We start from the raw sequence: 12075 nt of genomic DNA on the forward strand, positions 1-12075 counted from the left end.
TGGAGGGGTGTGTGTGTGTGTGTGTGCGTGTGTGTGTGTGTGTGTGTGTGTGTGTGCGTGCGTGCGCGCGCGCGCGCGCGCCATGGTGTGAATGTGGAAGTCATGGATAACTTGTGGGAGTTGAATCTCTCCCTCCACGGAGCCCTGGAGATTGAACTCGAGTCATGTCAATTTGCAGCGAGAGCGGCTACATGCTGGGACCTCTCGTTAGTCCTGTCCCGGATTTTGAGCTGGGGTCTCATATATTTCCTACTGGCATCAACTCAGTAGCTACTCTAAAATGACCTTAACTCTTAGCCCTCCTCTCTCCCACTCGGTGCTGAGATAATGGTGAAGCTTAAGTTAAATTACTCCAACAAACGCCACTGAGAACCAGACTCGAGAGGATTGATCAGAGTTTAAACTTTAAGCAGAGTTTAAAGGTTGTTTGAAAAACGAGCTTGCTCATGTATTCCTCTTACCTTAGAGAATTTTCTTTTGTAAGTTCAACTGTTTTCTTTAAGTTCCCCCTTCCCCTCTGGGGTACACTGTTTCAATCCAGGCATAGAGAGCAGAGCCGGTAAGTCCAAAATCAAAGTCACAGACATTCTGGTTGTAAACAAGGGGTGTTGGCTATTTAAACTCGCCTTTTTGAGATACTTCTTGGGAAAAAAGAACAACGTTTCAACAGGAAATCTTGACAGGAATTTGGACTCTGTCAATTGTGTCCAAGTTCTTGATTGGCCAGTTCAAAGCAGAAACCAGAAGCCAGGCCACCAAGGAGTGTGTCATAGTTAGGGTTTTTAGTGGTGTGATTAAACCATCACCAAACAACTTGGGGAGGAAAGGGAAGTTGGGACAGGAACTCAAGGCAGAAACTTGGAGGCAGGAACTGATGCAGACACCATGGAGTGGTGTTGCTTACTGGTTCCCTCCCTTTTTCCCTTCTCTCTCTCTCTCTCTCTCTCTCTCTCTCTCTCTCTCTCTCTCTCCCCCTCCCTCCCTCCCTCCCTCCCTTCCTTCCTTCCTTCCTCCCTCCAACTCCTTCCCTCTCCCTCCCCCTCCCCCTCCCTTTCTCCCTCCCTCTCCCTCCCCCTCCCCCTCCCTTTCTCCCTCCCTCTCCCTCCCCCTCCCCCTCCCTTTCTCCCTCCCTCTCCCTCCCCCTCTGTCTTACCATGGCTGTCCTGGAACTCAATCTGTAGACCATGCTGGTCTAGTGCTCCTAGAGGTCTGGCTGTCTCTGCCTCTTGAGTACTGGGGTTAAAGGTGTGCACCACCACCAAGCTGTGGGTGATCTGTTCTGTCACAATTCTTGTTCCCCACTCACCAAGAGATGGGATACCAGATGAGGAGAATTAGGGATGAACAATCAGGCCCTTCCTTTCCTTAGTCCCCTTCTCCCACAAACTTTACACTCTACTCTTCTCCGTCATTTTAACTTTTTATTGATTCTTTGTGACTTTCCCATCACAAACCCCAATCCCACTCATCTCCCACTCTTCCTTCCGCCCTTGGAACCTTCCCACAACAGAGGAAAAATAATTAGGAAACAAGTTGGTAAAGGGAAAATGGATGAATTGATTTTTATAGTTTGGTAGTGAAGAGCACACACGAACACCAAGACCACATGCAGTTACGTGAGAACGACACACCAATGGGCGGGAAGAGCATCTGGAAGCTTGGACGAAGATAGCTCTCCTTCAGGAGTTCGCCAGCTGTTTTTCCAGTGCGTTAACTTTCCAAATAAGTAATTGTGGGTTTTTTTTATTACTTACTTTTAACTTTTACAAAAATACGTACCCGGGGTGTTTTGCCTGCGTGTATGTCTGTGCCAGACGCCCACAGAGGCCAAAAGGGAGTGTCAGATCCCCTGGAACTGGATCTATGGACAGTTGTGAGCCTCCACGTAACTGAACCGGACTCAGCTGCGTCTGTGTTCTGAGCTGCCTTAAAACCAAGATACGGGCACATGGTTCCTATCCCAACAGTCCACAGGACAGAACGAGAAGGATGGGCCTAAGGTCATCCTGGTCTCATCGACTTCCTGGCCAGTCTGGGGTATGTGAGAATCTGTCTCAGAAAAAGAAGTCCTCTAGCCAGATGTGGTGGTGCACACCTTTAATTCCAACACTTGGGAAGCAAAGGCAGGCAGATCTCTGTGAGTTTCCTGTCTCGGTGGGCCAGTCTCTCAGCTGGTGAGTTTTAGGGAGATGACTGAACATGACAGAAGCATTTAACTTGAACAATGGCTTGGTATATTCATGAGTTCTCACTGAATAGACCATACCGAGGCAGGACCTCAGTAGAAGCATGTCCCTCTAGGTATGTTTCGAATGCTTATTCCCAGACCTATTCTCTTCGCTCTTTTGGTTTTGTTTTGCCTTTTTTACTTGTTTGTTTGTTTAGTTTTTCAAGACAGGTTTTCTCCATGTAGCCCTGGCTGTCCCAGAACTTCCTCTGTAGACCAGGCTGGCCTTAAAATCAGAAATCCACCTGCCTCTGCCTCCTGAGTGTTGGGATTGAAGATGTGAGCCACCAGTGCCCTAAAGAATTGGATCACTTATAAGATGTTGGCACATTTGTGGAGGCATAGAGAAGCAGCTCCCAGGCAGGGTCAAGTAAGGACTGGTGACAGGTGCAAGTAGGGGCTGGAATGCCGCCCTTGAGAAGAAAATGTTTTTCTCGCTTGGCCTTAAACTGTGTTCTGCTGTGTACTGTTTCTGTGGAAGCGGTTCTCATGCTCTCTTGGTAATGGCGAGTATACTTTGATAATAAGAAGAGGGGTGGAGGCTGGAGAGATGGCTCAGTGGTTAAGAGCACCCGACTACTCTTCCAAAGGTCCTGAGTTCAATTCCCAGCAACCACATGGTGGCTCACAACCATCTGTAAAGAGATCCGATGCCCTCTTCTGGTATATCTGAAGACAGCTACAGTGTGCTTATATATAATAAATAAATAAATCTTTTTTAAAAAAAAAGAAGAGGGGTGATTTGTTATGTGACTGTTTTGAGAAGCCTTTGTTTAGTCATATTTCTTTGTTTAGTTTTGCCTCAGTTGTTCCTGGTTTCGTGGGAATAATGATCTCATGGTATCTTGCCAAAATGGAAGTTGAGGTAATGCATATTCATATCTATATAAGGATTAATAAAGCTTGCAACTGCGTGCAGTTGCTTCTGCCTTTGCTCTGCATCCCCTGTGTCCTAGTGGTGTGCGATTATACCCAGGGCCCCCAACGCACTAGACGTTGACAACATTAACTTGAGTGGCCTAATTATCCTTAACACTTTATAAGAATTTAGCAGCTTTAATAAGATTAGGATGTTGCAATTTTTTTAGAATAATTTTTTTTCTTTCTTTTTTTTTTCGGAGCTGGGGATCGAACCCAGGGTCTTGTGCTTACTAGGCAAGCGCTCTACCACTGAGCTAAATCCCCAACCCCACAGAATAATTTTTAAAGATGTATTTATTTATGTGTATGAGAACACTGTCACTGTCTTCAGACACACCAGAAGAGGGCATCAGATCTCATTACAGATGGTTGCGAGCCACCATGTGGTTGCTGGGACTTGAACTCAGGACCTCTGGAAGAGCAGTCAGAGCTCTTAACCACTGAGCCATCTCTCCAGCCCAGGATGTTACAATTTTTATCCCTGTTAACTTTTGGCCTTAACATTTTAAATTTTGGAATTGAAGGTCTCTTAGGATAAAATAAAACTCATAAATGTAGCCCATAGAGAGATGAGGAAATTGATGAAACCATAAATATAGTCCACAGAGAGATGAGCTACTCATTTTACTATATTTCTTTATGGCACACCATTACAGAATATTATAGTTTCTTGTATGACTCAGTTTATCCAAATAGCTCAAACTTAATGAGTTTGCCAAAGACGAGGAGGCTAGACATACATCTTTAAATCAGTTACTCTTAATCCAAGTAGACCCTAGAAGTTTATAAACATTATTTATCTGCCCTGGAACTCATTCTGTACACCAGACTGGCCTCGAACTCACAGACACATGCCTGCCTGTGCTCCCAGAGTACTGGGATCAAAGGCGTGTACCATCAACACCTGCCTTACCTATGTGGTTTTTAAATTTTTCAGAACAAAAGAGAAATCATCATATAAAAAAAAATCTAACCTAATCTTACATATCCCAAGGATCTGTTGTCTACTTATTCTAAAACAGAGATGACCAGAGTTGATTTTAAATTATGTATGAGCATATAATTGTAAATTAAGATTACCCGTGTATAGATTATTGATTATTAATATTGTTAACTTGGAAATTTTATGGTTTTCCTCTGCCCCACCCCTGCCCCCACCTCCTGAAATGGTTTTCCAGATCCCAAGAGAAAGAAAGTTTACATTTCATCAAGAGTTTTGACTATCCATGACCTTGAATGAGGGAACAATGCGGATAAACAAGAACCAACAAGTGTCTTCACGCCGGTGAGGGCTGGCACAGGTTAAAGCAAGGCCTGTGACTGGGCAGTGAAAAAGTAAGACAGGCACAGAGTTTTGAAGGGAGGAAAGAAGAAAAGAAGGAGATGAACCAAGACGGAGGCAGAGAAGAACGACCCAGATCCATGTGGCCTTAAATGACCACAGGTAGCTTGAATATTTCTTTTTTCTCAGGGTGCAGGACAGGGTTTTTTTTTTGTTTTTGTTTTTGTTTTTGTTTTTTTTTTTTTGTTTTTTGCACATTGCATAAGCATATATACAGGGCATGAGCCAATCTCAAGCCTCTAAATCCTTGACTAATTGTATCTTGCCACACTGTCACTATCGCCATGTTCCTAAGGAAAGCCCTACCTGTTGAGGTGACTCAGAAGGAACGGGTAGTTATGAATATTTCTTAAGGGATGGATTTTTATGGGTCAATTTATCTTATTTAAGTGGGAGGTTTATATCATTATCGATTGACTCTGAATTCACTGTGTGGACATTTTATGGAGTGTAAATTTACCGAGATTAAATTGCTGAGATAATGCTGGTGACTAAATTGCAAGCTATTCCAGTTTTGATTTTAACAGGTTGCTGGGAGTTGTGACTATAACCACTAGGGGACAGAGGCTGGGAATGTGAGCAGAGCTCTGCTGCAGAGAGCCAGGAGGACAGCCACTGTTGACACCAAAGACTAGCTAGAGGTAGCCTGGCGAGCACGGTGCCCTAGGACCACCTGCTCCTGAGAGGAATATACCCTGCAAATGCCAAATGGCTCGACGTTGCTGGCGAGTGAGGACTTGTGGTTATTCTTTATATTTACTGCAACAAAGAAGGGCTGGAGAGATGGGTCAGAGGTTAAGAGCACCGACTGCTCTTCCAGAGGTCCTGAGTTCAAATCTCAGCAACCACACGGTGGCTCACAACTATCTGTGATGAGGTCCGATGCCCTCTTCTGGTGTGTCTGAAGACAGCGACAGTGTACTCGTATATAATAAATAAATAAATCTTAAAAAAAAAAAAAAGAGCCTAGAAAGAGAGAGAGGTCAAAGAGTTAGACATCTGTAATTACAGTTAGCCATCCTAATTGTTATGGAAACAGTTTTCTTAATTGAAATGACATGAGGCAGTAGCACTAACGAGTAAGTTTACCTCCCGTTGTGAGCAATTTTTCCTGAGCAGATCTTAGACAATATCTGAAGCCTCTGTGTGGCATATATAACAGCTTCTTCATTGTTGCATAGATGGACTCCATCTTTCCTCTTAGCTTTCACTGGGCTTCAGAGATTGCCACACAGACCTTTGGAACAAGAGATATCTTTTTCTGTCAGCATAGAAAGGAAAAGAAACACAGTGAGTTCATATGTACGTGCAGGAAGTGCTGCCCAATGGTCAGCTCTGACCCAAGCCATTTGAGACATAACAATTTATACTGACCTTTGATTTCATGAATCCTATGTAAGCTTTGTGGAATTCCTTTTTTTTTTCAAGTATCAATTCTGTTTTATTTGTTAACTGGAAAACTAGACAATCCTCCAGTGCAACAAGGTATTAATTAATTAATCCTCTTCCTCATCATCACCAGCTCCAGCACCACCCTGGCCTTTCTTGGCATTCTTCCTCTTCACTCTGCCTGGGCGGCCACCACCATAAGGAAAAGTCAATGTGCTTCTGAGAGTCCAGGCGAACAATGAAAGATGGGATGTTCACCACCTGCTTGCCGACCCTGATGTGACGTTGGCGGATGAGCACATGGGTGTGGTGAATAGATTTGGCCAGGCCCAGCTTAAAGACCCGGGTCTGCAGCCTTCTCTCCAAGAAATCCTCAATCTTCAGGCCCAGAATGTCATCCAGCTTCATCTTGCCCTCATCCAGCACCCCAATCCAAACAAGTCATCTCGGCAGAGCGTTGCCTTCAGACAGACGCCGAGGATCTTTCTCGACCAGCGTCAACAGCTCCTGGGCAGCCTTCGCCAGGGTAAATTTGACCCTCCACACCTCACGTTTGTTCCGGAGTCCATACTCTCCAATCAACTTTAGCTCCTGGTCGAGACGCGATTTCTCAAAGGGTCTCCGTGGGGTCACATAGGTTTTGCGACAAACCCAGCTTCTGGCGACCGGTATGTTGACTAGGCTAGGCCTGCTGCGCCTACGAACTCAGGCCCATGACAAAGAGAAACATTGCTTTGTGGAATTTCTTAAGGTTACCAAACCACATACAGAACATTCAGAACAAAACAGGGGATATGGTCAGCACGTCCTGGCTCTGAGCCACTTCATATTAAGTGTCAGTGACTGGCAGGCATGTTACAGCAACGCTGTGAAATGGCTGGCACACCTTCTTGTATAAGCACTGTGCTAAAATTGCAGAAACTAGGATTATGTCTTGGTTTTTGTAATAATGCTAGCAGACTGCACACAAGAAGAAGAGTAATTAACTGCTCTGGGTTCCAAAAACTGGGTGGACCTCTTTCCTAAGGTCCAGTGTCCTTTGTCATAAGATTCGGGGCAATAAGTCAAAGAAGAAGAAGGAGAAGGAGAAAGAGAAGAAGGAGGAGAAGGAGAAGGAGAAGGACAATGAGAAGAAGGAGGAGAAGGAGGAGGAGAAGGAGGAAGAGGAGGAGAAGAAGAAGGAGAAGGAGAAGGAGAAGAAGAAAGAAAGAAAGAAAGAAAGAAAGAAAGAAAGAAAGAAAGAAAGAAAGATGGCTGGCACGCACGGAACAAAATGGCTGCAGCTATGTTGGGGGGTGTGGGCTAGACCATAACAGTTTTTTGTCTGGATACCCCCTTGTTTCTCCAGAAAACCTTGAAGCTTCATCCTATTAGGGCTGAACCCATACAACCATCTGGTAGGAGTGACTGGAAGCAGCTTAGGTGACAGTCCATTGACCTTGCCTATCTCCTTCATTTGCAGGAATATTAAATCTCAACGAGCCCAGCTCTGACTCTTTGAAGTAAGCACATCTAGGGTTATTGTTGAGAAATAATTGACACAAGTGATTGGACACAAGCGTTTGTTTTATTTTATACCCATCTGTGTGGTGTCTGTAGATGGAGGCAGACAGCCTGAAAAGCTCAAGTATTCGTCATCTTAGAACGTCGTTAAGTTATAGGATAATATAAGTATCCACAGCCCAGAGGTTATTAAACTGGAAAGAAGAGAAACCACACATCTACAAGAACTCAGAAAAGGTCAGCATGGGTTGTCTCGTTCTCTTTGTAGATTTTTATTCTACAATTTTTTTTCTTTTTTTTCGGAGCTGGGGACCGAACCCAGGGCCTTGCACTTATTAGGCAAGCGCTCTGCCACTGAGCTAAATCCCCAACCCCTGTTCTACAGATTTTTAACCATATCCAATAAGCTCACAAACTTTCAGGTACAGAGAACTTATATTTTGGCTTTTGAAAAATATATGGTGTATTTTCCTGGGCAGTTTTGTTTTCTCTCTTTGTCCAAGAGTCAGATGGCCTTATGAGCTGGAACAAAGATTTTGTAGGAAGTTTTCAAACCATTATGCTTGGGTTGGAAGAGGGAGACCAGACCTCCACTTCAAAGCCAGCTTTTTAATAAAGTACAACAATAAAACAATATCGTGGGGTTGGGGATTTTGCTCAGTGGTAGAGCGCTTGCCTAGCAAGCTCAAGGCCCTGGGTTCGGTCCTCAACTCTGAAAAAGAAAAAAAAAATATCGTAACAATAACCATACCAAAAACCACCTAATATATGCAAAACTAAACCCAGTGATTTGAGGGAAAGACCAGAGAAAGGTGAATACAAAGAAGGCTTGGAGATAAGAAATTCTGGGTACAGGCCAGGTGAGGCAGCTCAGAAAGCAGCAGGCAGTGGAACTCAAGGCCTATGGTGTCCAGCAGGGTTGCAGGCCCAGGCTGCCCATATTGTCCCAGCTTAATTCTGGGGAGGGAGAGTGGCCACAGGCAGATTTCCATGGTCAGAGCTCTGGGAACAGCTGGGAGATAGAACAACCTGGAAAAAGACATCCTTTAGAAGCAGAATGAGGGGAAAGAATTTCAAACGGGAGGGTGTAGAGAAGTACCTGTGGGACTTAAGCAGCCGAGTCCTGCAAGCCAACGAGAGGGACAGAGGCAGAGGCAGAGCAAGCTTCAGTGGGGAGCTAGTTTAGTCAGGAGCAGGTTACCACACTAAAATCCTGAAATGGTAGCGTGCAACTCAGGGACATTTGATTCCCATCTCTTCAACAAAACCTGAAACAAAAATAAACAGAAAACAGAGAACAACAGAAAGACAGTACAACAGTACAACACAAAACAACAACAAAAAACCTAGATGAATTCAGACATGTGGTGGCCATCTCCACAAACACACTAAAATCAGAAGGACTGGAGACTGGGTCTAGAATCCCATCAGATTTCACCTTCTGTCTTTCCAAATGTCTAACTAAACACCAAGACAGAACAATGGGTCACTAATGGGTCCAAGCTTCAGAAGCCTGTTGGCTAGCAATTCTTACTTTCAAAAAGCAAGTTAGGGGGGTTGGGGACTTAGCTCAGTGGCAGAGCGCTTGCCTAGCAAGCACAAGGCCCTGGGTTCGGTCCCCGGCTCTGAAAAAAAGAAAAGAAAAAAAAAGCAAGTTGGGTGGGTTGCAGTCTGACAGCCCCAGGCCCTATCAAGTGCACTTTAGACTTCTGTCCTCTGGCTGGAGAGATGGCTCAGCGGTTAAGAGCACTGACTGCTCTTCCAGGGGTCCTGAGTTCAATTCCCAGCAACCACATGGTGGCTCACAACCATCTGAAAGGGGATCTGGTGCCCTCTTCTGGTGTGTCTGAAGACAGCAACAGTGTGCTCATATACATTAAATAAATAAATCTTTAGACTTCTGTCCTCTGGGGCCTTTTGAACACACACCCTAATACTGGGCAGACCACTGCTCAGAATTATCTGACCTATGACAAGAGATAACTTTTTCTGTCAGCTTAGAAAGGAAACACACACACACATACACACACACACACACACACACACACACAAAATGAGTTCATTTGTAGGTGCAGGAAGTGCCACCCAACGGTTGGCTCTGACCCAAGACATTGTAGACGTAACAATTTATACTGTCCTTTGATTTCATGGATCCTATGTAAGCTTTGTGGAATTTCTTAAGGTTACCAAACCACACACTGAACATTCAGAACAAAACAGGGGATATGGTCAGCATGTCCTTGCTCTGAGCCACTTCATATTAAGTGTCAGTGACTGGCAGGCATGTTACAGCAACGCTGTGAAATGGCTGGCACACCTTCTTGTATAAGCACTGTGCTAAAATTGCAGAAACTAGGATTATGTCTTGGTTTTTGTAATAATGCTAGTAGAGTATTCTTAGCTCAGTTGGTCACTTTCCTCATCCAGCCCCACACCTGGCCTTGGAGAATCACTGGGAAAGGACTAAGTTGGCAAGTCCCTTGGGGGTGTGGGGGGGAGTGTCAGGGACCGGGTGGTCCGGCAGGGTCAGGATGACATCTTGTGGTTGTTCTTGGGATTTACCAGAGGGAGGGGTAGGGTGTCTTTCGGAGAATGGTTATCTTTGTTTTGTCCTAATTAGCTTGGCCTTGGTCAATGAGGACTGGTCATTCTTGACTCAGTATCTTGATCACCAAAACTTTGTCATAACATTAGGCAACCTGATGTCAGATGTATTTCTCAAAACTGTGTTTTTACAACTTTGTTTCTCATATTTATGAAACTATGAAACTTCATTTCTTCAGTGACAGTCCATTGACCTTGCCTATCTCCTTCTTTTGCAGGAATATTAAATCTCAACGAGCCCAACTCTGACTCTTTGAAGCAAGCACATCTAGGGTTATTGCCGAGAAATAATTGAAGCAAGTGATTTAGGCACAAGCGTTTGTTTTATTTTATACCCATCTGTGTGGTGTCTGTAGATGGAGGCAGACAGCCTGAAAAGCTCAAGTATTCGTCATCTTAGAACGTCGTTAAGTTATAGGATAATATAAGTATCCACAGCCCAGAGGTTATTAAACTGGAAAGAAGAGAAACCACACATCTACAAGAACTCAGAAAAGGTCGGCATCAGGTTGTCTTGTTCTCTTTGTAGATTTAGGTTCTACAGATTTTTTTTTTAAATTTTTTTTTTTGGTTCTTTTTTTCGGAGCTGGGGACCGAACCCAGGGCCTTGCGCTTCCTAGGTAAGCACTCTACCACTGAGCTAAATCCCCAGCCCCTGAGCTAAATCCCCAGCCCCTAAATTTTTATTTATATGTTAGTACACTGTAGTTCTCTTCAGACACTTCAGAAGAGAGCATCCCATTACAGATGGTTGTGAGCCACCATGTGGTTGCTGGGAATTGAACTCAGGACCTCTGGAAGAGCAGCCAGTGCTCTTAACCGCTGAGCCATCTCTCCAGCCCCCAGTTCTACAGATTTTTAACCATATCCAACAAGTTCACGAATCTTCACGTACAGAGAGCTTCTATTTTGGCTTTTGAAAAATATATGGTGTCTTTTTCCTGGGCTGTTTTGTTTTCTCTCTTTGTCCAAGAGTCAGATGGCCTTATGAGCTGGGACAAAGATTTTTTAGGAAGTTTTCAAACAACTGTGCTTGGGTTGGAAGAGGGAGACCAGACCTCCACTTCAAAGCCAGCTTTTTAATAAAGTACAACAATAAAACAATATCGTGGGGTTGGGGATTTTGCTCAGTGGTAGAGCGCTTGCCTAGCAAGCTCAAGGCCTTGGATTCGGTCCTCAACTCTGAAAAAGAAAAAAAAACAATATTGTAACAATAACCATACCAAAAAAACACCTAATATATGCAAAACTAAACCCAGTGATTTGAGGGAAAGACCAGAGAAAGGTGAATACAAAGAAGGCTTGGAGATAAGAAATTCTGGGTACAGGCCAGGTGAGGCAGCTCAGAAAGCAGCAGGCAGTGGAACTCAGGGCCTATGGTGTCCAGGAGGGTTGCAGGCCCAGGCTGCCCATATTGTCCCAGCTTAATTCTGGGGAGGGAGGGTGGTCACAGGCAGATTTCCATGGTCAGAGCTCTGGGAACAGCTGGGAAATAGAAGACATCTTTTAGAAGCAGAATGAGGGAAAAGGATTTCAAACAGGAAGGTGTAGAGAAGTACCTGTGGGACTTAAACAGCCGAGTCCTGCAAGCCAACGAGAGGGACAGAGGTAGAGGCAGAGCAAGCTTTAGTGGGGAGCTAGTTTAGAGCAGTCAGGAGCAGGTTACCACACTAAAATCCTGAAATGATAGTGTGCAACTCAGGGACATTTGATTCCCATCTCTTCAACAAAACCTGAAACAAAAATAAACAGAAAACAGAACAACAGAAAGACAGTACAACAGTACAACACAAAACAACAACAAAAAAACCCTAGATGAATTCAGACATGTGGTGGCCACCTCCACTTACACGCTAAAATCAGAAGGACTGGAGACTGGGTCTAGAATCCCATCAGATTTCACCTTCTGCCTTTCCAAATGTCTAAACACCAAGACAGAACAATGGGTCACTAATGGGTCCAAGCTTCAGAAGCCTGTTGGCTAGCAAATTCTTACTTTCAATATGCAAATTGGGTTGGTTGCAGTCCAGCATCCCCAGGCCCATTTTAGACTTGCTTAGTCAGGGTCCTATCCCTGAGTTTGAGTTCT

At 44.4% G+C, this 12075-nt stretch overlaps 3 non-coding genes and 1 pseudogene across 3 annotated transcripts; 2 read left to right on the top strand and 2 right to left on the bottom strand.

The window, feature by feature from the left end:
• Positions 1–3340: 3340 nt before the first annotated feature.
• Trnat-agu12 (transfer RNA threonine (anticodon AGU) 12) lies at positions 3341–3415 on the bottom strand. Its single transcript has one exon. It is a non-coding gene; the product is annotated as a tRNA-Thr (tRNA).
• A 2495-nt stretch (positions 3416–5910) lies between these two features.
• On the bottom strand, positions 5911–6584 carry Rps9-ps15 (ribosomal protein S9, pseudogene 15; annotated as a pseudogene).
• Positions 6585–6763: 179 nt separating this feature from the next.
• On the top strand, positions 6764–6944 carry LOC120096125 (small nucleolar RNA SNORA81). Its single transcript, XR_015634998.1, has one exon. It is a non-coding gene; the product is annotated as a small nucleolar RNA SNORA81 (small nucleolar RNA).
• Positions 6945–9697: 2753 nt separating this feature from the next.
• LOC120096127 (small nucleolar RNA SNORA81) lies at positions 9698–9785 on the top strand. Its single transcript, XR_015635000.1, has one exon. It is a non-coding gene; the product is annotated as a small nucleolar RNA SNORA81 (small nucleolar RNA).
• The last annotated feature ends 2290 nt before the right edge of the window (positions 9786–12075 follow it).

Source organism: Rattus norvegicus, chromosome 12 (assembly GCF_021556685.1).
Source record: "Rattus norvegicus strain SHRSP/BbbUtx chromosome 12, alternate assembly SHRSP_T2T, whole genome shotgun sequence".
NCBI lineage: Eukaryota > Metazoa > Chordata > Mammalia > Rodentia > Muridae > Rattus > Rattus norvegicus.